Genomic DNA, 26,160 nt, shown 5'->3' with positions numbered 1-26,160 from the left:
AGTTCAAGGCCACTAAGGACGTCATACCCATTGAAGAACCTGCTAAAGAAGTTATTCCAGATCGTGAGGACAATCATACTGGTGCACCTAAAGAAAATGCCTCTAAAGAAAATGCTCGGCCCAATCAGAGTCGTCAACCTGCCCATCCTCGTGTGGAAAATGAAATGCAGATTGACAAAATGCTCGGTGACATCAATGCACCAGGTCCTCTCACATGTTCAAAAGCTTCACATTTGTCTAACTTTTGTGGGCACTTTGCTTTTGTCTCTATCATAGATCCAACCAAAGTTGATGAGGCATTTTCTGGAGCCTGAGTGGATTCAACCTATGCAAGAGTAATTGCATCAATTCAAGCTCAACAATGTGTGGGAACTTGTCAAGCGACCAGATCTTCGCAAGCATAACATCATAGGTACCAAGCGGATCTACTGCAACAAGCAAGAAGAAAATGGCCTAATGGTGAGGAATAAGGTTCGTCTTGTAGCTCAAGGCTACACACAGGTTAAAGGAATTGATTTTGATGAAACTTTTGCCCTGTTGCTAGGCCTGAAGCTATTCGCATATTGCTTGCTTATGCTAACCATCATAATATCATCTTATATCAAATGGATGTGAAAATTACATTCCTCAGTGGCAAGCTTAAGGAAGAAGTATATGTTGCTCAACCCCTAGGTTTTGAAGATCCTAAGCATCCTGACAAAGTCTTCAGACTCAACAAGGCCCTCTATGGCCTCAAGCAGGCCCCTCGGACGTGGTATGATACACTGAAGGAATTCCTCATGAAAAAAGGCTTCAAATCCGGTTCACTTGACCCAACTCTTTTCACCAAAACATATGATGATGAATTATTCGTGTGCCAAATATATGTAAACGATATTATGTTTGGTTGTACTAACCAACATTACAGTGACGAATTTGCCTACATGATGAGTGAAGAATATCAAATGTCTATGATGGGAGAATTTAAATTCTTGTTAGGTCTTCAAATTCGTCAACAACGCAATGGCATCTTCATATCTCAAGAGAAACACCTCAAGGATGTACTAAGTAAATTCGGCATGCAAGATTGCAAAGGCGTCAAAATACCTATGCCCACAAATGGCCATTTGTGCATCGATGAAACTGGTAAAGACTTCGATAAAAAGGTATACCTCTCCATGATTGGATCTTTATTGTATCTATGTGCATATAGGCCATATATTATGCTTAGTGTTTGCATGTGTGCCCGTTTTCAAGCTACGCCGAAGGAATCACACCACAAGGTTGTGAAACATATTCTTCAAAATCTAGCTCACACTCCAACACTTGGATTATGGTATCCCAAGGGCTCGACTTTTGATCTCATTGGATATTCTGACTCTAACTATGCTGGTGATCGAGTGGATTACAAGTCAACATCAGGCACATGCCATTTCCTCGGACGATCCTTAGCATGTTGGTCCTCGAAGAAGTAGAACTGCATATCACTGTCTACCGCTGAAGCAGAGTATATTGCTGTTGGTTCTTGCTGTGCTCAATTGCTGTGGATGAAGCAAACCCTAAGGACTATGGCATCAATATGAAGAACATGTATCTCTACTGCGACAATGAGAGTGCCATCAAGATTTCTCACAACCCAGTTCAGCACTCGAAGACTAAGCACATCCAGATTCGTCATCATTTTCTTCGAGATCATGTGTTGAAGGGTGACATCTCCATGGACCATGTGAAGAATGAAGAACAACTGGCAGATATCTTCACAAAGCCCTTGGATGAGAAGAGATTTAGCAAGTTGTGGTGTGAGCTAAATATCCTAGAATCTTCGAATGTTCTTTGAAAGGACACACATCCTAACACTTATGCAGAATTGATGACTTAGATGTGCAACACACGAAGTAACATTTTTTTCAATCAATGAAGACTAACCTTTTAAGTGTGAAGGAATTAATGAAGAATTTCATTCTCAGAGCCCTACGACAATTGTACCCGGTGTCTGAAATCATCATTCTTATACGGTGGGTCATGCCACCAACAAAAGTTGAAAACCTTAAAAACATTGAGCTTTTTATTCATTGCAAATTCTTCAAATTTTCAAATTCCTCAAATTTGCAACTTATTAAACTTTTTGTCTGGTTCATCATTGACTATATATATATCTATATATATATATATATATATGAAAATTGGTTAGTACTCCTAGGAGTACATACTCCTTCCTTCATCTGTCGTTGATTGCGTGGGAGTGCTATTTAGTTACACCATGCAAACCCGTTAGCAATTAAATAATATAATAATCAACTAACAAATCTCCAAGAGAATCACGTCTGTTTGAAAAATAGTTAACCTGTCCACGCTTGTAGTGATCCATTTTTTATTTCCATTTGTTATGGCTCCCGAGCGTGTTCTACATGAAGATGATGGAGATAACCTCGCCGCAGAAAAGGCATCACCGACCGGCGGTTTCTAGCTTGCTGACGTCCTCATGCAACGCGTGGCCAGCAGTGACTCAGCAACGTTGACACCCAACATGCAGACACTCACGCCGGCCGACGGCTCCACCATGGAGATTGAGATGCGGCCGGTGATGGCTCAACCACGGAGATGCGGCCAGGGATGGCTCAATGAAGCAGGCGACACGATGGCCACCATGAAATCCTTCCATCCATGTTTGACAAGATAGAACAGGTACGTACTAGTTTTCTTGCATGAACAACCTGACGGGTATACTAACACAACTAAAGATGTACATATTTTATTTATGGTGAGGCCGGTGTTGTATGTGGTGGCGCATGCATGGTCCAATGGGCTGCTTCTCCCAAATCATCATTGAGGTATATATCATGTCACGTTCCCTAAAGAATAATCTACAATTCCTTGTATTAATTTGCATGCATTCATTGTTATTAATGTTGAATTGATCTCACAGACAAACGTGATACATAGTAGTAAAATCTATTCACTCCATGGCGAGGGTCATACTAGCTATCTGCTACGTCATCACATGGATGCATTTCGTTTTGCACGCGGCCCATGGAATAATCATGGTTACTGTCGACGCGGCCAGAACACATCTACCTGCGACATAACTGAGATAACCTGAGATGGCTTGAAGATGTCCATGTTAACATACTATTGGTTGTTTGTAAAGCTTGTGGATGTAATCGTATTTTTGGAGATCAATAGCTATACAAAATGGGAGCATATATGATATGCTCCTGCGAGGAGTATGTACCGTTGTTTAGATGTATGGGATAATTGGTTTTATGCCCCTAGTTGTGTCCCACTCGACAGGATTGCCCCTAATTTCCAAAACCAGCATTTCTGTCCAACCCACTTTGGTCGTCTCTTACTTTTGCCCTTTGACCGTTTGACTGTCACTTTGAAAACTTCATAACTAATTCATACTAAATCAGAAAAATGCAAATAAAATACCAAAATGTTCGGAAAAACATCACCTATATGTCAATGTCACTTGCATTCATGACAAAAGTGTTGGTAAGTGCCCATCCTAGTTTTAGCTCTTATCACACTACCATGAACAGTAAAATCTTAAAAAGTTAAAAAATCCCAAAAAATAGGTGTCAAAGAATGACAAATGTTTTAGGTGCTTGCCAAGTTTCATCAGGGAATGAAATTTGTGGAAGTCATGGCAAAAAACAATCTATATTGGAGTGTTGATTGTTTTTTTTGCCATGACTTCCACAAATGTCATTCCCTGATGAAACTTAGCAAGCACTGAAAACATTTGTCATTCTTTGGCACCAATATTTCTGGTTTTTTTGAACTTTTTAAGATTTTACTGTTCACGATGGTGTGATAAGAGCTAAAACTCGGATGGACACTTACCAACACTTTTGTCATGAATGCAAGTGACATTGACATACAGGTGATGTTTTTCCGAACATTTTGGTATCTTATTTGCATTTTTTCTGATTTAGTATGAATTAGTTATGAAGTTTTCAAAGTGATGGTCAAACAGTCAAAGGACAAAAGCACAAGATTACCAAACTGGGTTGGACAGAACAGCTGGCTTTCGGAAATTAGGGGCAATCCTGTCGAGTGGGACACAACTAGGGGCATAAAACCAACTATACCTAGATGTATTTTCAAATGACCCATGTACTCTACTTTTTCTTTATATTTATATAATGTTGTATTTCATAGGAGTATACCCCTTTTAAGTTGCACGAGTACATGCGTGATGCATATACTCTATTTTACCTTCTTTGGTTGTTACTAGGACTTGATAATTCTTTCCGAGGGGGGCAAACTTGATACTTGTATTTTTAAACAGTAATATTGTATTCCTTAGTTTGTAGTATGATCAGTATATGTGTTGCCTATTGCATTCTATGCACTATATACTTCATGAAAACAACACATATCAATTGCGATTTAAAGGCGCTATATAGTCCATGTAAGAGGGGCAGTACGTGTTTGGTCAAGTATATATACCTCACCTCCCCGCAAAATTAAAGTATATATCTCACCTTCCCACAAAAAATGTATATACCTTACCTTAAAAGTAGTATATACCCAAAATGAGGCATGTATTGCATTGGCAAAAAGTGGTATATACTAAGCTCAAAAAAGTAGTATATACTCCCTAGAAAAAAAGTGATATATAGTAATGCATGCATGTAGCATGCGTAAGTTAGTGGTATGTACCGCGTTGCGAAAGTAGTATATATAAACTAAGAAAAACAGTAGTATATATAATTTGTTCATGTACAATTTTTTCCTTCAAGTTAAACAGATATATCCATATAGATCAGGCGTGTCTTATCCAATCCCTAAATTCTAGGACCAATGGCATCCATGCGTTGGGTAGTTGCATGCATCAATTTAGTTTTTTCACTGACGGTTGGTGTGCTAGCTATTAGGTATACCAACCTACATAGTCTGTTAAGGGGTGGGAGTATGTACTCTTGGGAGTACAAAAGAAGTGTCCTACATATTTGAGTTTTTAATGTCGTCAACAACATTCACTTATTGCTAATTCTTTAAGTTGATTTTCATCTAAATGAATGTGATCGGACCTGTTCCTCCTCTATGTTCAACTCAACCTAGTCTATTCACAATTTCTTCATGTGCGTTCTACTTGAAGCCCGTTCAAAGACTTCACTGTGTCCTTGACAACTGAAGAATTTGCAAATGAAACTTTAAAACTTTCCTATCCAATTTTTGGATGTTACCGCTCAAACCGTTCCGATTCCCACGATGGATTAAAATACTCATACACGATCCCTCACGATCTCCACCTCTCAGTATGTGGGTGACACATGTCGATAGGATAGAAAGGGTCAGGCGCATGTTCATCAAAAATCTTCGGGCGAGCAGATTTTCATTGTGGCTATAAATGCCCCTTCCCTTCCTCAGACTTCATTTACTCCACTCGATCTCAACTCCCCTTGCTTGAGCTCTTAGACCTAACGTTGCTGCTAACTTCCATCATCACGGGTGAGGAAGAGCTTCACTGCCTCGACCTTGCCGCCGTTGTACTCGCGTTGGCCACGGAAATCTTCACTCCATCGCCGCCGTAGCTGTCTCCCTCCACCGAGTTAGGGCGTGGGAGATCTGTACTGACGAACTTCTCCATCTCCACTCCCAGTTCATCGTGTTCCCCGTCAAGGGTAATTAAAATCTAATTTTACTGCCCTACTTTGATTCTTATGATTTTCACAAAATCCTCAAAAGGTGTTTATTCTTCAACAATCTACTGCCTAAAACACCTCAATGCTTCTTTCCCTTGATTTGTTTATATAAGCTGTGATTTTCTTCAAGATTCCTCAATTATGTAGATTTTCTAATCTGTACAACTCTGGAACCTATGTCAAGAATGCTTAGTGAAATGCCTCAAGACATCTATGGTCAAATTCCTCAAACTTGATACTTTTTGAAAAAATTCTGAGAACACATATCACCTCTCCAAATTCTTCGCACCTATACTTTGTTCATAGGTACAAAATGTCTGCTGATGAATCACTAGGTTCTCATCAACTTAACTCATTTGCAGCGTTCCTTGAAGAAAAATTGCATACTTCCTCAGAATCATCAAAAGTTCAAAATCCTCAAGTGAGGAAAATGAAAGATGGGAAGAAACCTCAGAAAGGAGGAAAAAGGCCAGAGACAAACACAACATTTGAAATCCCTGAGGATATATATGATTAATACTGCACACTCGATGAAGAAACTCAGGGGAAGGAAAACAAGGATCAGCGCAAAGTGCGCATACAGAGGATTGAGAGGAGATGGGCAAAGGAATGGTGGGAATATCACTATGTTACTCCCAAGTATCACTATGTTACTCCCAAGTATATGAAGAAATTTGTTGTAAACCCTCCTTGCTCAAGACAACCACTAGCTGCTGGCCAACATGCTGATCTACCACTAGCATCAGCCGTGGTGAGGAATTTCCAAAGGAATGGGCCAAGCGCCAAGCCAAGCTACAAAAGTTGCCGCAGAAGCAGCGAGGAAATTCAACAAAGACACTCAAGCTGCTGTTGCTGAGGCCTCTGCCAGTAGAGCTATCCCAAAGAAGTCTATATTGAAGAAATCAGCTGTGAAGACAAAGTCTTCAAGCTCAATACCCCCACGGCCAAGTTCCTCAACAATAAAGTCCTCAGGGCAAATTTCTCAAGCAACTTCCTCAAGGGCAACACAAATTCCTTCAGTTTCTGCCGCAAAGTCCTCAACACCGGTGCATCTTGCAACGTGCCAGCGAACTGCTGGATTTTCAATTGCCTCAGGGGCATCTGCAACTTGCTCATCTCAACCACAATCCTCAAGTGGTACATCTTTGCTGAAGGTCAAGACCAATGCTCGACGTGGAAAGAGGCTAAGTCCTCATAAGAAGCAAGTGGCTTTCCATGTTTTATCTAATGATGATGAAGCTGATGAGGAAGAACTTCCTGAAATAATCAGAGACAGCTGGAAAGGGCTGCGGGAGTCAAAGCAGCTCTGTGGCTCTCATGCTGGATCCGAAGAAGATCCTCAATTTCATTGACATATGGCACAAGGATCCAAACACTCCACTTCCTGACCTGAATATGACTCCTGTTCAAAGTCATAAGCTGAATACCTTCATAGGCAAAGAAAAATGGAAATTTGAGAAGGCCAGGCGCATCAAGAAGGACCAGTGCAAGAAGGAGCGATTTCTGAGGAACAATGTTCTTACACAGGCTCCTGAAGAACATGTCACTTTTCATAAGGAAATCAAAGACCTCAGTGATGAATTTGACCGATAGCATGCTGATTAGCTAGGAGCCAAGGTTAGATTTGTCAACATCACCAAGAACCTCAAGGAAAATGTTGCAGCACCATCACAACAACAAATTCCTCAGGCTGAAGCTTTTGTTCAGCCTACTGAAGAAACTGAAAGAGCAGCTGAAGAAACTCAGGTTGCTGAAGAAGCTACCAGGGTAGCTGAAGAAATTTCTGCTCCTAAAGACAATGCCAGGGCAACCACAAATATTGCGCCTGAAAAACAACCCAGGCTAGCTGAAGAATCTCTTGCTCCCGAAGAAACTAAAAATGCACCAACTTCATCTGCTCCTACTGCAAAATCTTCAAAGGTGAAGAAAACCACGCTTCCTTCTCCGTCATAAGTGAAGAAAACAAAGGCTGCGGAGAAGGAAGCCATAAAGAAAAAGGAAAGAATCAACCTCTGTAGAGTCCTCAGCTCCCAAGAAAGTGAGGACTTTGATGAACTCTTTCACAGAATCAATTGCTGCTGCTCCAATCTCAATAGTGCCATCAAAGGAGATCATTCCGTTTGGTGAAGAATATGTCATTCCTGATGATGACATTGATGAAGAAAATCCTTCTTCTGCTTCCTCGGAGCAGTAGGATGAAGAAATTGAAGTGGTAGTTGTTGTGTCAACACCACTAGTATCATCGCCTCTGCCTCAGTTCACTCCTGAAAGAGGCGGGCGTTGAAGAAATTGAAGAAGATGTGGACATTGGCTCTACAACCCCTGTGTTGAATGATGATTATTGGAAAAATCTTCACCCCAATTCTCCACTTGCCACACCTCTCCACCAAATTCCTAAGCCCCCATGCAAACTGAAGAAATATTGACAGGGTCTAAAGGACGTCAACCTTCACTCCAGTCCATACCCGAAGAGATTCCAGCCACAACAGCTGAAGAAATGGAGACACAGACTACTGATGGAACTGTTGCTTCAATTCCTCAGTATGCTGCACCTGAAGTTGTGACTCAAGAGGTTATGAGGCCTTCTACTGCAAATCTTCAGCCCAAGCCTCAAAATCCTCACACTGGCACAAAGAGGCCAAAATTAAAGAATGTCGATTTCTTCGATGAGCATCATTTCTTCACGGATGCAAATCCTTATGACTCAGCAAGACTAAGGCAAAGAGGTTTTGGACTGCAAGTCGAATGAATTTTTATGCCTCAGTTCTGTTTGACAAGGACAAAGTCTTCCAACACAGGCAGATTCCTCACGTGGATATGGAGTCCATTCGATGCTTTCAATCTGAATGTTCTTCATGAAGCTGGACTCCTCAATTTCTATGCTGATATTTGTGATTGGAATGAAGAGCTATTTCTTTAATTCTATGCAAGCTTGCGTCTCATTGGAAATGTTGCTGATGTCAATTTATGGGTTCTGGGCTGGATGACTGAAAACACTCACTATAAAGCTCCCGCCTCTGAATCACTTCATGCCATCCCAGTCAGTGCTCCGGCAGAAGGCGCAAGGATGATCTATGAAGAACCTGAACTTCAAAATCATCTAATGCAAGTGTTGATGAAGCCTTTGCGGCCAGGCCAAGCTCCAAGAACCACCTTCCTAGTGAAGGATTTGCATTTTGTGCACAAAACCATCTACTGCATCTTGACCAAAACCCTCAGCCCAATCAAAGGCCACAACTCTGAAGAAGAAGAAATTATTGGCATGATGAAGAATCTGCTGTTCAACATCATTCATGAAATTATTGGCCAATGTTGCGCTGTCGTTGTTTGAATTGAATCCTATGCTCCTTGGATAATGAAATTCATCAAAATCAGGTCTTCAATTCCATACAAGGCTGACTTTCAAAATCACCTCAGCTTTCCACCTCCTATTGAAGTCCTCAAAAGGACTATTTCCTTAGTTGATGAAAAAGGCAAAGTTGTTGTTATTGATGAAAGCACTCATCCATTGGATGGTCAATTCCGTAAGGCTGCATCTTACTCCACCAATGATGACTCTGCAACCCTGGACTCTGCTGCTAAAGCCACTGAGAAAAATCCTCAAGCCACTGCCCCTCATGTGATGACCGATCGTGAGCTTCTTCTAAGTCTTCAACAGAAGGTCGATCACAATCACAAGTGGGTCAAGCGTCAATTTGGCCCAATTCTTCAGAACATGACCGTCACTCAGAACACTGAAGAAGAACCATTATTATGTGCATGAAATCTTCAATTGCACTTGGGCCATACTTGTCAGGACCCCGATCCTAACTCGCACCGATCTAGCATGTAACGCACGGTATTCCCACGGGTGCCACCTTACCTGGCCCGGGACCGTTTGTGCCTTTTGGCTCATGTATATGATAGTGTCGCTAGCATCCATATGACAAAGAACCCGGGCCGACATGACTAGTCCTAAAACCCAAGGTGGCGCTAACTTATAGGGACAGGCATACATGACCCAACAACGAACGCGTCGATCATCAACGTATGAACCCAAGTCGTAGCAAGATACAAGGACTTAAAAGAACAATGCGTGCCATTTTGGCGAAGGGACAGACACAAGAACGAAGAAGGACAAATGTCGACAAACCTAAGTGTTCCGGAGCAGTAGCAAGCTACCATGGCTCAGTGGAAGCACTAGGAGACATTTCCCCATAAGAGAGGCGACCAAGAATAAACAACTAGGTTGTCGGATCCCACACATACCAATCATTTCAATAACATACACACATTATGCTCGATATGTGCAAATACAACATGGTATCACAACAAGACTCTATGACTCAAAGTATTTATTCATTAGCCTCCGAGGAGCCAGATATTACAAACATGGGTCTCATGACCCAACATTCAGAGCATACAAACAACAGAAGCATAACATGTCTAAGTACAGACAACTACAAATGAAAAGGGATGAGAAGCCTGGCTACCTAGAAGACTCTCCCGAGGGCACAAGATCGTAGCTGAGGTAACATGCTAAACATTGAAGTCCACACGAAACTACTAGTGAGACTTGATGTCGCTTGAAGCTACGTCGGTCTTTCCCCAAAGAGGAAGGGATGATGCAGCACAGTGGCGGTAGGTATTTCCCTCAAATATGAAACGAGGTTATCGAACCAGTAGGAGAACCAAGCAAAACAACATAAACATCCCCTGCACACAAGTAACAACACCTCGCAACCTGACGTGTTAAAGGGGTTGTCAATCCCTTTTGGGGTACGGCTCCTCAAGATAGGCAAAGGACGTGAGGTAAATTTGTAGTAGATTGATAGATCGAATGCCAAATAAAATAAATAAGAATAAATTGCAAAAAGGTGTTTTTGTATTTTTGGTTTAATAAATCTGAAAATAAACGCAAGGAAAAAGTAGGTCGCAAGGAAAATATATGAGAAAGAAGACCCGGGGGACGTAGGTTTCACTAGTGGCTTCTCTTGAAAAAGATAGCAAATGGTGGGTAAACAAATTACTGTTGGGCAATTGATAGAACTTCAAATAATTATGACGATATCTAGGCAATGATCATTACATAGGCATCACGCCCAAGATTCGTAGACTGACTCCTTCCTGCATCTACTACAATTACTCCACACATCGACTGCTATCCAACATGCATCTAGTGTATTAAGTTCATGAGAAAATGGAGTAATGCATTAAGAATGATGACATGATGTAGACGGGATCCATTTATCTATTACGGCAGATATAGATCTCATCTTTTTATCCTTAGTAGCAACGACACATACGTGTTGGTTCCCTTTCTGTCACTGGGATCAAGCACCATAAGATCGAACCCACTACCGGGCACCTCTTCCCATTGCAAGCTAATAGACCAAGTTGTCCAAATAAAACCCAAATATCAGAGAGGAAATACAAGGCTATAAGAGACCACACATATAAGAGATCAAAGAAACTCAAATAACTTTCACGGATATAAAAAGATATAACTGATCATAAAGTCGAAGTTCATCGGATCCCAACGAACACACCGCAAAAAGTGTTACATCATATGGATCTCCAAGAGACCATTGTATTGAGAATTCAGCGAGAGAGAGAAAACCATCTAGCTACTAACGACGGACCTGAAGGTCTACAAAGAAGTACTCACGCATCATCGGAGAGGCACCAATGGAAGTGGTGATCCCCTCCGTGATGGTGTCTAGATTGGATCTGGTGGCTCTGGACTCTGCAACGGCTGGATGAATATTTCGTCGACTCCCCTAGGGTTTCTGGAATATTGGGGTATTTATAGAGCAAAGAGGCGGTCAGGGGGGCACCCGAGGTAGGAACAACCCACCAGGGCGACCTGGGCCTCCTGGCATGCCCTGGTGGGTTGTCCCCTCCTCGGAACTCCCCCCAGGTGCAACCAGGGCCCATCTTCTTCCTTTTGGTCCATAAAAAATCATCGTAAAGTGGCATGGCATGTGGACTCCGTCTGATATTGATTTCCTGTGATGTAAAAAACATGCAGAAAACAACAACTGCCACTTGACACTATGTCAATAGGTTAGTACCAAAAAATGATATAAAATGACTATAAAACATCCAAGATTAATAATAAAATAGCATGGAAAATAAAAAATTATAGATACATTGGAGACGTATCAGAATCCCCAAGCTTAACTCCTGCTCGTCCTCGAGTAGGTAAGTGATAAAAACAGAATTTTTGATGTGGAGTGTTGTTTATCATGTCATATCATATTCTTTACTTTATAGCATGGACATTTGGACTTTTATGTGATTCAAAGCAATAGTCTAATTTTGACATAATAATTTAGATACTCAAGCATATCAACAAGCAACCATGTCTTTCAAAATATCAATGCTAAAACAAGTTATCCCTAGCCCATCATGCTCAAACATTGATCCATTCATGAAACACACTCGAATATTAGCTACACCCAATACTTAAGTATGATCATATTGCCTCCTAGTTGGTGCTTTTATAAGAGAGGATGGAGAATCAATTTCAAAAGTAAAATTTGCATAAAGTAAAAGAAAGTCCCTTCGCAGAGGGAAGTAGGGATTTGTAGAGGTGCCAGAGCTCAAAGTGAAAAAATAGAGATAAAAATATTTTGGGAGGTGTATCCATCCCACCAATGAAAATGACTCAGAGCATCCCAACACTTTCCATGATAGATATATCATAGGTGGTTTCCAAGCAGAAAATAAAGTTTATTCCTTTTTCCACCATACTTTCACTTTCCATGGCTAGCAGTATCCACGGTTGCCCTCCATACCAACACTTTCCAAGGAATTTATTATTTGACAACATAAAGTAAATTCATTTTTGCATTTCGGGACTGGGCATCCCTAATGCCTTTTCCTTACTCTCATACAATAACAAGTGAATAAACACTCGTCGTGAGAATAACACATCTAGCATGGAAAATATTAGCCACCCGTTACCGTTCCGCGAGCAGAACAAACACACAAAAGAGAAGTTATTTTGAAAATTAGAGATGGCACATGCAAATTTTCTTAGAACGGCAAAATAATACCGCATATAGGTAGATATAGTGGACTCATGTGGCAAAACTGGTTTAAAGGATTTTGGATGCACAAGTAGAGGTCATACTTGGTGCAAAATGAAGGCTAGCAAAAAGATTGATAAGCGACCAACCAAGAAACGAATAATCTCATAAGCAAGCATTAAGCATAATTAACACCAAATAATGCACCACAAGTAGGATATAATTTTCATTGCATGATTATTGACTTTCGTGCATGCATAGGGAATCACAAACCTTAGCACCAATATTCTTACTATAGCACAATTACTCATCAACATAACTCACATATCACATCATCATATCTCAAAACTATTACTAAGAATCAAGTTTATTTTGTCCAATGATCTTCATGACATTTTTTTCTTTTTTTATCCTTCTTGGATATCTATCACTTTGGGACTAATTTTCATGTGTTGCTTTTCATAAGCTCAAACAAATATAAGTGAAGATCATGAGCATAACATATTTTCTTTCTCTCAAAATAATTTAAGTGAAGTGAGAGAGAATTTCTTCAAAATTTGACTAACTCTCAAATAAATCTATGTGAAGCAAGAGAGCATTTCTAATACTAAGCACGCCGTTCTCAAAAAGATATAAGTGAAGCACTAGAGCAAGTCCATTGCTCATAAAAATTTAAGTGAAGCAAAGAGAGAAATTCTAACAAGTCATGACATAATTTTGGCTCTCTCAAATTGGTATTTCCAGCAAGGATTGATGACTTAAAACACAAAATAAAACAAGCAAAGACACATATCATACAAGACGCTCCAAGCAAAACACATATCATGTGACGAATAAAAATATAGCCTCAAGTAAAATACCGATGGTCGTTAGAAGAAAGAGGGGATGCCACTCGGGGGCATCCCCAAGCTTAGTTGGTTGCTCATTCTTGGATAATAGCTTGGGATGCTGGGGCATCCCCAAGCTTAGGCTCTTCTATCCTTTTTTCATCCATCGTAAGATAACCCAAAACTTGAAACTTCAATCACACAAAACTCAACAAAACCCTTGTGAGATCCGTTAGTAAAAGAAAGCAAATCACTACTATAAGTGTTGTGTCAGACCAATTCTTATTTTGTTTTTGTATTATATCTACTGTATTCCAACTTTTCTATGGCAAAAACTCATCAAAGAAAACCATAGATCCATCAAAATAAGCACACACCACAAAGAAAACAGAATCTGTCAAAACAGAACAGTTTGTAGTAATCTGGAACTTTCGAATACTTCTGGAACTCCAAAAATTCTACCAAATTAGGACGACCATCGGAATTTGTATATTAATATTTTGCAAAAAGAATCAGGGAAAAGACCTTTTCTGTTATTTATGAGAATTATTTTCATGAAAGCAAAGTTTCTGTCTTTTTTAGCAAAACCAAACAACTATCACCCCAGAATCCTAAAGGCTTTACTTGGCACAAACACTAATTAAAACACAAAGAACATAATCATACCAGTAGCATAATTGTGCTAAAACACAAGAACAGAAAGCAAAAAGCAAAAATAAATTTTATTCATTGGGTTGCCTCCCAACAAGCGCTATAGTTTTACGCCCTTAGCTAGGCATAAACCAAGGATCTTAGTTTTGTCATCTTTGTCCAACTCTTCAATCAAACACTTAGAATCCTTCAAAGATTTGGTATAAAGACCTTCAATAGCAATACTCCCCGGAGTAAATTTAAATATTTCATTCTTACAAAAAGGATCTCTTATCACTTCAACAAAATTCGGATGGATGCTAATCATCTTAAGGTCTCCCTTATCATTATTACTAGAAGATGCACCCTTATTCCTAGATCTCCTACTCTTTACGGGAGTTTCCTCAATAATTTTAGTGGTAGTAAAAGTCGTGCTTACATTACTAAAGATTTCTTCCAATTTATCAATCCAAGACAGACTTTCTTCTATTCTTTCATGGATTAAGGTACCCCTATCTTTTAACAACTTAAAAATATCGCCTGCTTTTGACCCAAGATTAGTAGCAAAATTATGCATCTTTTTGTGTATAATTTCCATATGATCTTCGGTGAGCATTTTCTTTTCAATAGCATCTAGTCTTTCCAGAACATGCTCAAGAGTCAAAATTGTTTCATTAACCATAAGAGGTGGTGAGCCTACTAAATTTCCCATAGCATTAAGAGCATCAAAAGGAGGAATCATTAAGAATTTTCCACCAGTAATTATGTCAAGGCCGAATCTATACCAAGTGGTGATGCCAACATAAAAACAACGCAGAAGCACGACAATAGATTGCTTACGGATAGATCTATTATGAGCATTGCAAATTATATACCAAGTACCTTTTAAATTTTCTCCTCCTCTTTGTTTAAAGTTGAGGACCCCGTCCTCGGTAGTGCAAGCAATAGAGGAAGAACTATCCATACCGGGAAACAAGCATGCACGCAAAAACAGATCCGACAAGAAAATAGCAAACAGAAAGAAGAGGCGAATAAAACGACAAATTTTTGTGAAGTGGGGGAGAGGAAAACGAGAGGCAAATGGCGAATAATGTAAATTGCAAGGAGATGAGATTTGTGATTAGGAACCTGGTTATGTTGAAGATCCTCCCCGGCAACGGCGCCAGAAATTCCTTTTGATGTCGCTTGAAGCTACGTCGGTATTACCCCAAAGAGGAAGGGATGATGCAGCACATCGGCGGTAGGTATTTCCCTCAGATATGAAACCAAGGTTACCGAACCAAGCAACACAACGTAAACAGCCCTTGCACACAAATAACAACACCTCGCAACCCGACGTGTTAAAGGGGTTGTCAATCTCTTTCGGGGTACGGCGCCTCAAGATAGGCAAAGAACGTGAGGTAAATTTGTAGTAGATTGATAGATCGAACGCCAAACAAAATAAATAAGAATAAATTTCAGCAAGGTATTTTTGTATTTTTGGTTTAATAGATCTGAAAATAAACGCAAGGAAAAAGTAGATCGCAAGGCAAATATATGAGAAAGAAGACCCGAGGCCATAGGTTTCACTAGTGGCTTCTCTCGAAAAAGATAGCAAACGGTGGGTAGACAAATTACTGTTGGGCAATTGATAGAACTTCAAATAATTATGAAGATATCCAGGCAATGATCATTACATAGGCATCGCGCCCAAGATTAGTAGACCGACTCCTGCCTGGATCTACTACTATTACTCCACACATCGACTGCTATCCAGCATGCATCTAGTGTATTAAGTTCATGAGAAAACAGAGTAATGCAGTAAGAATGATGACATGATGTAGACAAGATCCGTTTATCTATTGCGGCAGATATAGATCTCATCTTTTTATCCTTAGTAGCAACGATTCATACGTGTCGGTTTCCTTTCTGTCACTGGGATCAAGCACCGTAAGATCGAACCCACTACCGGGCACCTCTTCCCATTGCAAGATAAATATATCAAGTTGGCCAAACAAAACCCAAATATCGGAGAATAAATACGAGGCTATAAGAGATCACACATATAAGAGATCAAAGAAACTCAAATAACTTTCATGGATATAAAAAGATATAACAAATCATAAACTCGAAGTTCATCGGATCCCAACAAACACACCGCAAGAAGAGTTACATCATATGGATCTCCAAGAAACCATTGTATTGAGAATTCAGTGAGATAGAGAAAGCCATCTAGCTATTAACTACGGAACCGAAGGTCTACAAAGAACTACTCACGCATCATCGGAGAGGCACCAATGGAAGTGGTGAACCCCTCCGTGATGGTGGCTAGATTGGATCTGGTGGTTCTGGACTCTGCAGCGGCTGGATGAATATTTCATCGACTCCCCTAGGGTTTCCGGAATATTGGGGTATTTATAGAGGAAAGAGGTGGTCCAGGGGGAACCCGAGGTGGGCACAACCCACCAGGGCGCACCTGGGCCTCCTGGCGCGCCCAGGTGGGTTATCCCCTCCTCGGGACTCCCCCCAAGTGCAACCAAGGCCCATCTTCTTCCTTTTGGTCCATAAAAAATCATCGTAAAGTGGCGTGGCATTTGTACTCCTTCTGATATTGATTTCATGCGATGTAAAAAACATGCAGAAAACAACAACTGGCACATGGCACTATGTCAATAGGTTAGTACCAAATAATGATATAAAATGACTATAAAATGATTATAAAACATCCAAGATTGATAATAAAACAGCATGGAATAATCAAAAATTATAGATACGCTGGAGATGTATCCAGACTGAAGTCTCTGAGCAAAAGCATAAATTAAGCAAACGTGAGTACAAATGTACCCAGCAAGACTTACATCAGAACTAGCTACATATGCATCAGTATCAACAAAGGGGTGGTGGAGTTTAAGTGCATCAAGCCAGCTTTGACTCGGTGGCTACCCTGTACTACGACTGCTGAAAACTCTTTTGAGGTGGCGTACACGAGTCCACATATTCACCATATCAATACACCACTATGGATTCGCTCCCGTCTCCCTACGAGAATGGCATCCATAGCACTCACGCTTATCTTGCGCATTTTAGAATATCCACTTTCACTTGTCTATAAACTATATAAAGAACCCATAAGTCCTTTACCATGGATGCGGCTATTCGAATAGATCATTTATAACCCTGCAGGGGTGTACTTCTTCACACATGTCTCCACCACTTAGCGTCTGCACACGACATGTGCTTGGCAGACTTCAAGAAAAAGCCGACGTGGGTGTAGACCACGACCTGACTAACCACACAAGTCCCTAGTCCAGGTTTATCGCCTATTCAGGTTCCATCCATAGGGAGTCTGGCTGAGGTTTCCACTACGACCCCGAACGATGTGTGCAGGGTTCTCGAGCCCACCAAATGGGTGCCCTGGTACACCGTGCCACGAGCCTATAGCATCACAGGCCAACCCTAGGGTCAGCGCTGCGCACAACCTCCAGCATACTACAAACACCAAAAACTACTTGCAAATCCTGGACAGTGGACAGGGGGGTTAATAAGTCGACCAGGGTCATATTTCAGGGCCCAACGTGTGGTAGTAGCTGTTCATGGATCACAAACACAGAAATTAGTTCCCGAGGACGGTTTCAATGAGACAACCCACCATGTACTCCTACATGGCCTCTCACCGCTACCTTTACCAAATCGTGTTCACACATTTAGCTCTCAATAGTAGGACATGTTCACAACATTCCAATTCATCCCCGATGAATCAGACCAGACACAACTCTAAGCTATAGTAGGCATGCAAAATAAGCATGAATGAGTAGGAACATCATGGCTCAAACAAATCCTACTCATGCTAGTGGGTTTCATCTATTTATTGTGACAATGACAGGTCATGCAGAGGAAAGGGGTTCAGCTACCGCAACATGTAACAGTTGAAACGTTGTTGTCATAATGCAGTAAAAGAGAGCAGGAGCGAGAGAGTGGGATTGTATCGGAATGAACAAGGGGGTTTTGCTTGCCTGGCACTTCTGAAGATGATATAGCTCTTCATCGGTGTCATCGAACTTATCATCGGAACATACGTCTACCGAGGGGGAACAACCACCGGGAAACAAGAGGGAACACAATCAATGCAATACAACAATATGATGCATGAATGTGACATGGCAATATCTTGTGATTTGAGCTAATGCAGCTAGCAACATAATTAAATGAAGTTGTTTTGAACCCAAGGTTGAAATTCAAACTCCATATGTGGATATTCAAATGCCATTTATTTGACTTGCTCTAAATAGTAGCCAAAAGTTGTTCTAACATGCATTAAAATGGTACAGATGGATAGATTGGATTTTTTGATAATTTTTCATATATAAAATATTTCATTTGGAGTTATAGATTATTTTCTATGGATTTCTTAAGTTTATAACAATTTCTGGAATTTTCTGAATAAGTTTTAATTCAGAAAATTCTTTACTACGTCATTATGACGTCAGCAGGTCAACAGAGCTGGTCTAGGTCAAACCTGACATGTGGGGTCCACACGTCAGTGACTTAGTTAGTTAACTAACTAATAGGGGTAAGTTTAGCCACTAACCTAGCTTTTGACCTGGGGCTGGGCCCACATGTCAGCGACCCAGGGGGGTCATATCCCTGGTCAACGGGGTCAAACCACCGGTGTTTAGATGCCGGTGATGATCGAACATGGTGGAGTGGCGCGAGTGTCGTGCTCTGGCGACCAAATGGACGACGGAGGCCATCTACGTGACGTTGGGGATGCGTCGCATCCAGTGGTGGTGGTGGTTGGACCTGGGGTGGCCGGAAACGATGCAGACGACGACTTTGGCGGCTGCCAGAGCTCGGGTGAGCTCAGTGTCGTTACTACAACGAGCATGGCGGCGTGGGGTTAGCACCTACATGCTCTACTCGGTGCGGCGAGCAAGGTGGACATGACGGCCAGGAAGTTGCATGGCCAGAGTCACGTCGGCGGCGAGCATAGGCGGCGGCGCATGCAGTTGAACTTGGTGCGGTGTGTGTGGTGCGCGACGGCGAGAACAGAGAGGGAGAGGATGGGCAGCAGCTCACAGCGGTCACGATGAGCGGGACAACGAGGTCGGGGATGAACAGGAGTAGTCGGGGCGGCGAAGGGGATCTCCGGCGATGGCGGATCGGGACGAGGTCGGTGCACCGTATCCGGGGTGAGCGAGCTCTTGGGGCTCGGTATGCTCGATGAAGTGGTCGACGGCGGGGCTCTTGGACACAATGAGGCGACGAGGAGGAGACGGTGGCTGCGAGCTTCACGACGGCGCGGGCGCAGCTGTGTCAGCCATGGCGGGAGAGAGTGAGGGAGAGAGTGTCACATCCTAGTTAGCCATGCATTAGAGTGTTGCATCATGTTTACTCTTTCACCAGAAACTTGAAATGGGGATCTGTGAAACCCTCAGAATCATTTTGAAAATGACCCAAATAAAAATTTCTCCAAAAGGGTCCAAGAAAATGCTCATGTTGCTCTCTGAAAATATTGGACAGAGATAAAAATCAAACCAATATTTTTAAGAGCTCATAGGTATTTATTTTGGGCATTTGGAATTAATGCATAAATATTTGCATTGGAAATATATTAATTATATATATTAATATATGTCCAAATATTATGCCATATATAAAGGAGCTCTGGAATAATATATCTAGCCCCTGCAAAAATTGGCATAAGTTAAATAAATGATTTAATATTTTTTTAAATCAAATCAAATGTCAGAAATTAGAAAACAGAAAAAAAAATAAAAGGGGGAGAAGCTTACCTAGGCTCCTCCACTGTGCGGCCCAGCCAGCTGGCTGGCCCAGCCAGCAGCCGGCCCAGCCCACCTCCCTCCTCTGTCGTCTTCGTCCCGACAGAGGGAGGGGAGTGTGGCCGGCGCGCGCGCGCGCCACCGCGCCACGCCACCTCTCTCCCTGCCTGCCTGCCCTCCCCTCCTCGCCTCGATGCCCCTGGACGACGCCACGCCTCCCCCCTGCTCTCTCTCACTCTCCCCCGGCTCTTCCCTCCTCTCCCTCGCTCTCTCTCTCACACGGCCGAACACCACCCTCGCCGCCGTTCGCCACAGCAGCCGTCTCCGGCCACCCCTCGCTCCCCCGACTAGCTCAGAAGCTTCGCCTCGACCCCCTCTTCCTCCCCACCGCTCCACGGGCCTCCGGAAGCCCTGCATCGCCGCCACATCGCCGTTCCCCTCTTCGGGCTCCGACCATCATCGCCGTCGAATTCGCCGTCTCCAGCGCGTCTCCGAGCCCGCTTCGACGCCCACTGCAACCGCGGTGAGCCCCCGGGTCGTTTCCCCTTTCTCCCCTGGTCTCTTTCAACCTCTAGGCCTTAGCCCCACCTTGGCCGAGAGCTCCACGCCACCGGCGAAGTCGCCGTCGTGGCCATGGTCACCGTAGCACCCAACCGAGCACACTATCGTGCTCCACACCTCACTAGGAGCACGCACCACGCACTAACGCCTCCCCAAACCCCCTGCAACGCCGATTCCAACCGTACCCGAACTCCGGCGGCCGCAGCCGAGCTCGCCGCCGTCGACTCCGGCCACCCCAGGCCCAGCCACGGCCACCGTTCGACGCGCGGGAGCAAGAGCTTTCCAACGAGCCCAAGCACGGCCTCGCCCGTGCCCTGTAGCGCGATCCCGCGTCGCGCCGCCGTCTCGGGCCTCGCCGACGTCACGTCGCCGGTGGGTTTGACCCACTTTGACCATGGCAGGACCCCCCCTAAGTCCCTGACAGGTGGGCCCAGCCCTGTAGCTAATTAGGATTAGTGCTAACCACAAATGGTTAACCCCCTGACACTGACAGTGGGCCCCAGCGCCACTAACCCCTAATTAGGAATAAATTAAACCTGTTAAAACCCCCCTGTCACTGACGTGTGGCCCCCACACGTCAGGTTTGACTCCAGCCAGCCGCAGTTGACCACTGACGTCATGCTGACGTCATGCTGGCGCAGTAATTATAATTTCTGAATTTAATTTAAATCAGGAAATTCCAGAATATTATTTAAACTTCAAAAATTCATAACTTTTATTCTATAACTCCAAATTGGACAAATTATATATGAAAAATGATCAGAAAAATCCAATCTATCCATCTGTACTATTTTCATGCATGATCAAACAAGTTAAATTGATGTTTCAAGCAGAACAAGGAAAAGCACTTTAAGAGGCCATGTTTGAGTTTGAAATTTGAATCTTTGATTCAAATTTGTTCAAACCCTTCTGGTTTTAGTTGCATTAGTCCAACACACTCATATTGCTATGTTTCATGCATGCATCATATTGTTGCACATTGTTTGGTGATGGTTGTGTATCGGTGTCCTTGCGACAGGTTCTGCCCCCGAGGAGTACTGTGATTACCCTAACGAAGAACCGTATCAGTGCATCGAACCATCAGGCAAGCAACCAACCATTTGATCATATCGATACAATCCCATGTTCTCGCTCCTGCTCTCTTTTACTGCATTAAGACAACACGTTTCAAACTGCTGTGTGCTACGGTAGTTGAACCCATTTCCTCTGCATGACCTGTCATTGCCACAGTAACTAGATGAAACCCACTAGCATGTGTAGGAGTTGATTGAGCCATATGTATGTGTTGTTCCTACCTTGCTATGCCTGCTACGCTTAGAGTCGTGTCAGGTCTGGTTCATCTGGGTGATGGGCTAGAGTGAAATGATTATGTCGGTAATGAGAGTGGTGTGGTGAACACGATTTGGTAATGGTATCGATGAGAGGCCATGTAGGAGTACATGGTGGGTTGTTTCATTGAAGCCGACCTTAAGCATTGAGATCTGTATGTGTGATTTAAGATACAGCTACTACCATGCATTGGGCCCTGAAATATGACCCCGCTCGACTTCTTATTCACCCTAGCTCTCTGTCCAGGAGTTGCAAGTAGTTTCTGGTGTTTGTAGCCTACTGGAGGCCGTGGACAGCGCTGACCGTAGGGGTGGGCTGTGATGCGGTAGGTACGTGGCCGGGTGTACCGAATACCCGTTAGGTATCTCGGGAACCTTGTTCACATCGTTCGGGGCCGTATGGGAAACCTCGACCGGACTCCCTGCGGATGGAACCTGAATAGGCGATAAACCTGGACTAGAGGCTTAAGTGTTTAGGTAGGTCGTGGTCTACACCCACGTCGGCTTTCTCTTGAAGTCTGCCGAGCACATGTCGTGTGCAGACGCTAAGTGGTGGAAACATGTATGAAGAAGTACACCCCTGCAGGGTTATCATAATCTATTCGAATAGCCGCGTCCGTGGTAAAGGACTACTTGGTTGCCTATACAGTTCATAGACAAGTAAATGGAAACTACTAAAAGCCTCAAGATAAGTGTGAGTGCTGAGGATGGCTCTTCCGTAGGAAGACGGAGGTGGATCCTCGGTAGTGTATTGAAGTGGTGAGTAGTGGACTCGTGTGCGCAAAACCATTTCAAATTGAAGTATCGTAGGATAGCCTAGCCAAGAGTCAAAGCTGGCTTGCTGCAATAACTCCACCAACCCTTCTTGATACTATGCATGTATGTAGGATCTGATGTAAGTCTTGGTGAGTACCTTTGTACTCATGTTGCTATAATCTACATTTTTACAGAAGACGCTGCAACCCCTTCTGATGGGTTCTATGTAGACGTTGACATCAACGAGTAGGCTAAAGACCCAGGTGGTGACCCTGAGCTTGTGATGGACCACGTAGTATAGTTAGGCTTTCCAAGCCTCTTTTATTTTACTAATTGTCTGTACTCAGACAATGTACTTCCGCTGCTGGTTTGTATGACTGTATGACTTGTATGTTGGGTCGTGAGACCCGTACCTTTGTGTATGTTATGTATGGCTCCCTGAGCCTTAAATAAAGTACTTGTGTCGTAGAGTCATGTTGTGATGCTTCGTTGTATTAGCACATATCGAGCATATTGTGTGTATGATTGAAATGCTTGGTATGTGTGTGATCTGACTATCTAGTTGTTTATCTTTAGTAGCCTCTCTTACCGGGAAATGTCTCCTAGTGTTACCGCTGAGCCATGGTAGCTTGCTACTGCTCTGGAACACTTAGGCTAGCCGGCATGTGTCCTTCTTCGTTCCTGTGTCTGTCCCTTCGGGGAAATGTCACGCTTTGAGTACCGGAGTCCTGTTAGCCCGCTACAGCCCGGTTTACCGGAGTCCTGCTAGCCCAGTGCTACAGCCCGGACCCACTTGCTGATGACCGACACGTTCGAAGCTGGGTCATGGATGCCTGTCCCTGTAAGTCTGTGCCACTTTGGGTTTACGACTAGTCATGTCAGCCCGGGCTCCTTATCATATGGATGCTAGCGACACTATCATATACGTGAGCCAAAAGGCGTAAACGTTCCCGGGAAAAGGTAAGACGACACCCGTGGGGATACCGTGCGTGAGGCCGCAAAGTGATATGAGGTGTTACCGGCTAGATCGATGTGACATCGAGTCGGGGTCCTGACAGAGAGCTAGGGGGGAAAGTGAGGCGTCCAAGCGGTCGAGGCGACGCTGAGGAGAAGACGCGAGGCGTCGCGGTGGCCAGGCGACGCAGGTAGGCAGCCTGGTGGTGTGGCGCCCACGCGCGCGTTGTGCGCTCCTCCTCCTCTGCCTACTGGCAGAGGTAGGGGTGACTGGCATGAGCCAGGTGGGCCAGCCCAGTCCAGGTAAGTGGGTATGAGGCCTTCTCTCTCTCTCTCTCTCTCTCTCTCTCTCCTCTCTCTTTTCCGTTTTTCTTTTTCTATTTATTTCCTTCTGTTTTGTTTTAGTTAGGGCACTAAAACATTTTAAATAATGTTGAAACTTTTTCTGGGCTCACTCTGAAATATTCCAGAGGCCCTCTACAGGTTTCAGAATATTTGGAGCTGTAATACTATTTATAGAATTTTAAAGCTCCAATTCAAATACATATTTGATTAATTCAAAAATCCAGAAATGGCCTAAAAATATGTTCATCATTTTTGGCAGAGGTTTTCGCCTTTACCAGAAATCATGAACATTTTCAAAGGGCATTTTGGGTTCATTGAAATTTATTGTATTTGAACCTATTTGAATTCATTTGGTGCTAGGGTTTGAACATCCCCAATTCAAAATTATTTGAATTTTAAACATGATGACATGATGATCAAGCAAAGATAACAGGGGCTGAACAAGGGCTGTGGCAATACTTTATCTTCTTTAAAGTGATGAAGACCTCAATCAGATGGACTTTCAGCAGAACTTTGACTGGTCTCATGCTCCTTCGAAGAAATTCAAGAAGGTCAAAGTTACTCAGTTGGTCACAAGTTCATATTCTTCATCACATGAGACGAATGTAGCTGATTATCTCGACGACACTACGGTAGGCCCTACAATGACAAACGACCCCGACAACGTTGGCGCTCCTTCATCGACCTCATGATGATATTCTTCAGGGGCGTTAGTCCTCAAGTTTCGTCCCTTTTGGTCATTTGATGACAAAGGGGGAGAAATTTGAGTTAGTCTTCAAGCGGGTCTTAAATATGGGCTGTTTTTTCATTAAGTCACAACTCTTGCTCTTCTAAAGTGTTTGTTGGTGTAGGACCTTGAGAAGAGGTGTTTAGAGGGGGGTGATTAGACACTAAGTATCAAAGTTGCAATTTTTAACTTCTTTAAGTTTAAGTGGAGTTTAGGCACAAGTTTAACATTCACAATACATAACAAGCAAGCATGCAAAGAGTATATGAGCAGCGGAAAGTAAAGCATGCAACTTGCAAGAATGTAAAGGGAAGGGTTTTGGAGGATTCAAACGTAATTGGAGAGACGAATGTTTTTGTCGTGGTTCCGATAGGTGGTGCTGAAGGAAATATGCCCTAGAGGTAATAATAAAGTTATTATTTATTTCCTCATATCATGATAAATGTTTATTATTCATGCTAGAATTGTATTACCCGGAAACATGATACATGTGTGAATACATAGACACACATAATGTCACTAGTGTGCCTCTACTTGACTAGCTCATTAATCAAAGATGGTTATGTTTGCTAACCATAGACATGTGTTGTCATTTGATTAACAGGATCACATCATTAGGAGAATGATGTGATTGACATGACCCATTCCGTTAGCCTAGCACTTGATCATTTAGTATGTTGCTATTGCTTTCTTCATGACTTAGACAAAGTTCCTACAACTATGAGATTATGCAACTCCCGTTTACCGGAGGAACACTTTGTGTGCTACCAAACGTCACAACGTAACTGGCTGATTATAAAGGAGTTCTACAGGTGTCTCCGAAGGTACATGTTGAGTTGGCGTATTTCGAGATTTGGATTTGTCACTCGATTGTTGGAGAGGTATCTCTGGGCCCTGTCGGTAATGCACATCACTATAAGCCTTGCAAGCAATGTGGCCAATGAGTTGGTTACGGAATGATGCATTACGTAACGAGTAAAGAGACTTGCCGGTAACGAGATTGAACTAGGTATTGGATACCGACGATCAAATCTCGGGCAAGTAACATACCGATGACAAAGGGAACAATGTATGTTGTTATGCGGTTTGATCGATAAAGATCTTCAGAGAATATGTAGGAGCCAATATGAGCATCCAGGTTCCGCTATTGGTTATTGACCGGGAACAGTTCTAGGTCATGTCTACATAGTTCTTGAACCCGTAGGGTCCGCACGCTTAACGTTACGATGACAGTTTTATTATGGGTTTATAAGTTTTGATGTACCAAAGGTTGTTCGGAGTCCCGGATATGATCACGGACATGACGAGGAGTCTCGAAATGGTCGAGACGTAAAGATTGATATATTGGAAGCCTATATTTGGATATCGGAAACGTTTCGGGTGAAATCGGGATTTTACCGGAGTACCGGGGGGTTACCGGAACCCCCCCACCCCCCCGGGGGGTTAATGGGCCTACATGGGCCATGAGGGAGAAGAGGAGGGCCGGCCAGGGCAGGCCGCGCGCCCTACCCCCCTAGTCCGAATACGACAAGGAATGGGGGGGGGGCCTTTCCTCTTTACCCTCCCCCCTTTCCTTCTCCAACAAGGCAAGAGGAGGGAGTCCTACTCCCGGCGGGAGAAGGACTCC

The sequence above is a fragment of the Triticum aestivum genome, chromosome 6B, assembly GCF_018294505.1.
Source record: "Triticum aestivum cultivar Chinese Spring chromosome 6B, IWGSC CS RefSeq v2.1, whole genome shotgun sequence".
Lineage (NCBI taxonomy): Eukaryota > Viridiplantae > Streptophyta > Magnoliopsida > Poales > Poaceae > Triticum > Triticum aestivum.
The sequence above is the reverse complement of the archived record's forward strand: the minus strand, read 5'-3'. Positions refer to the sequence as shown.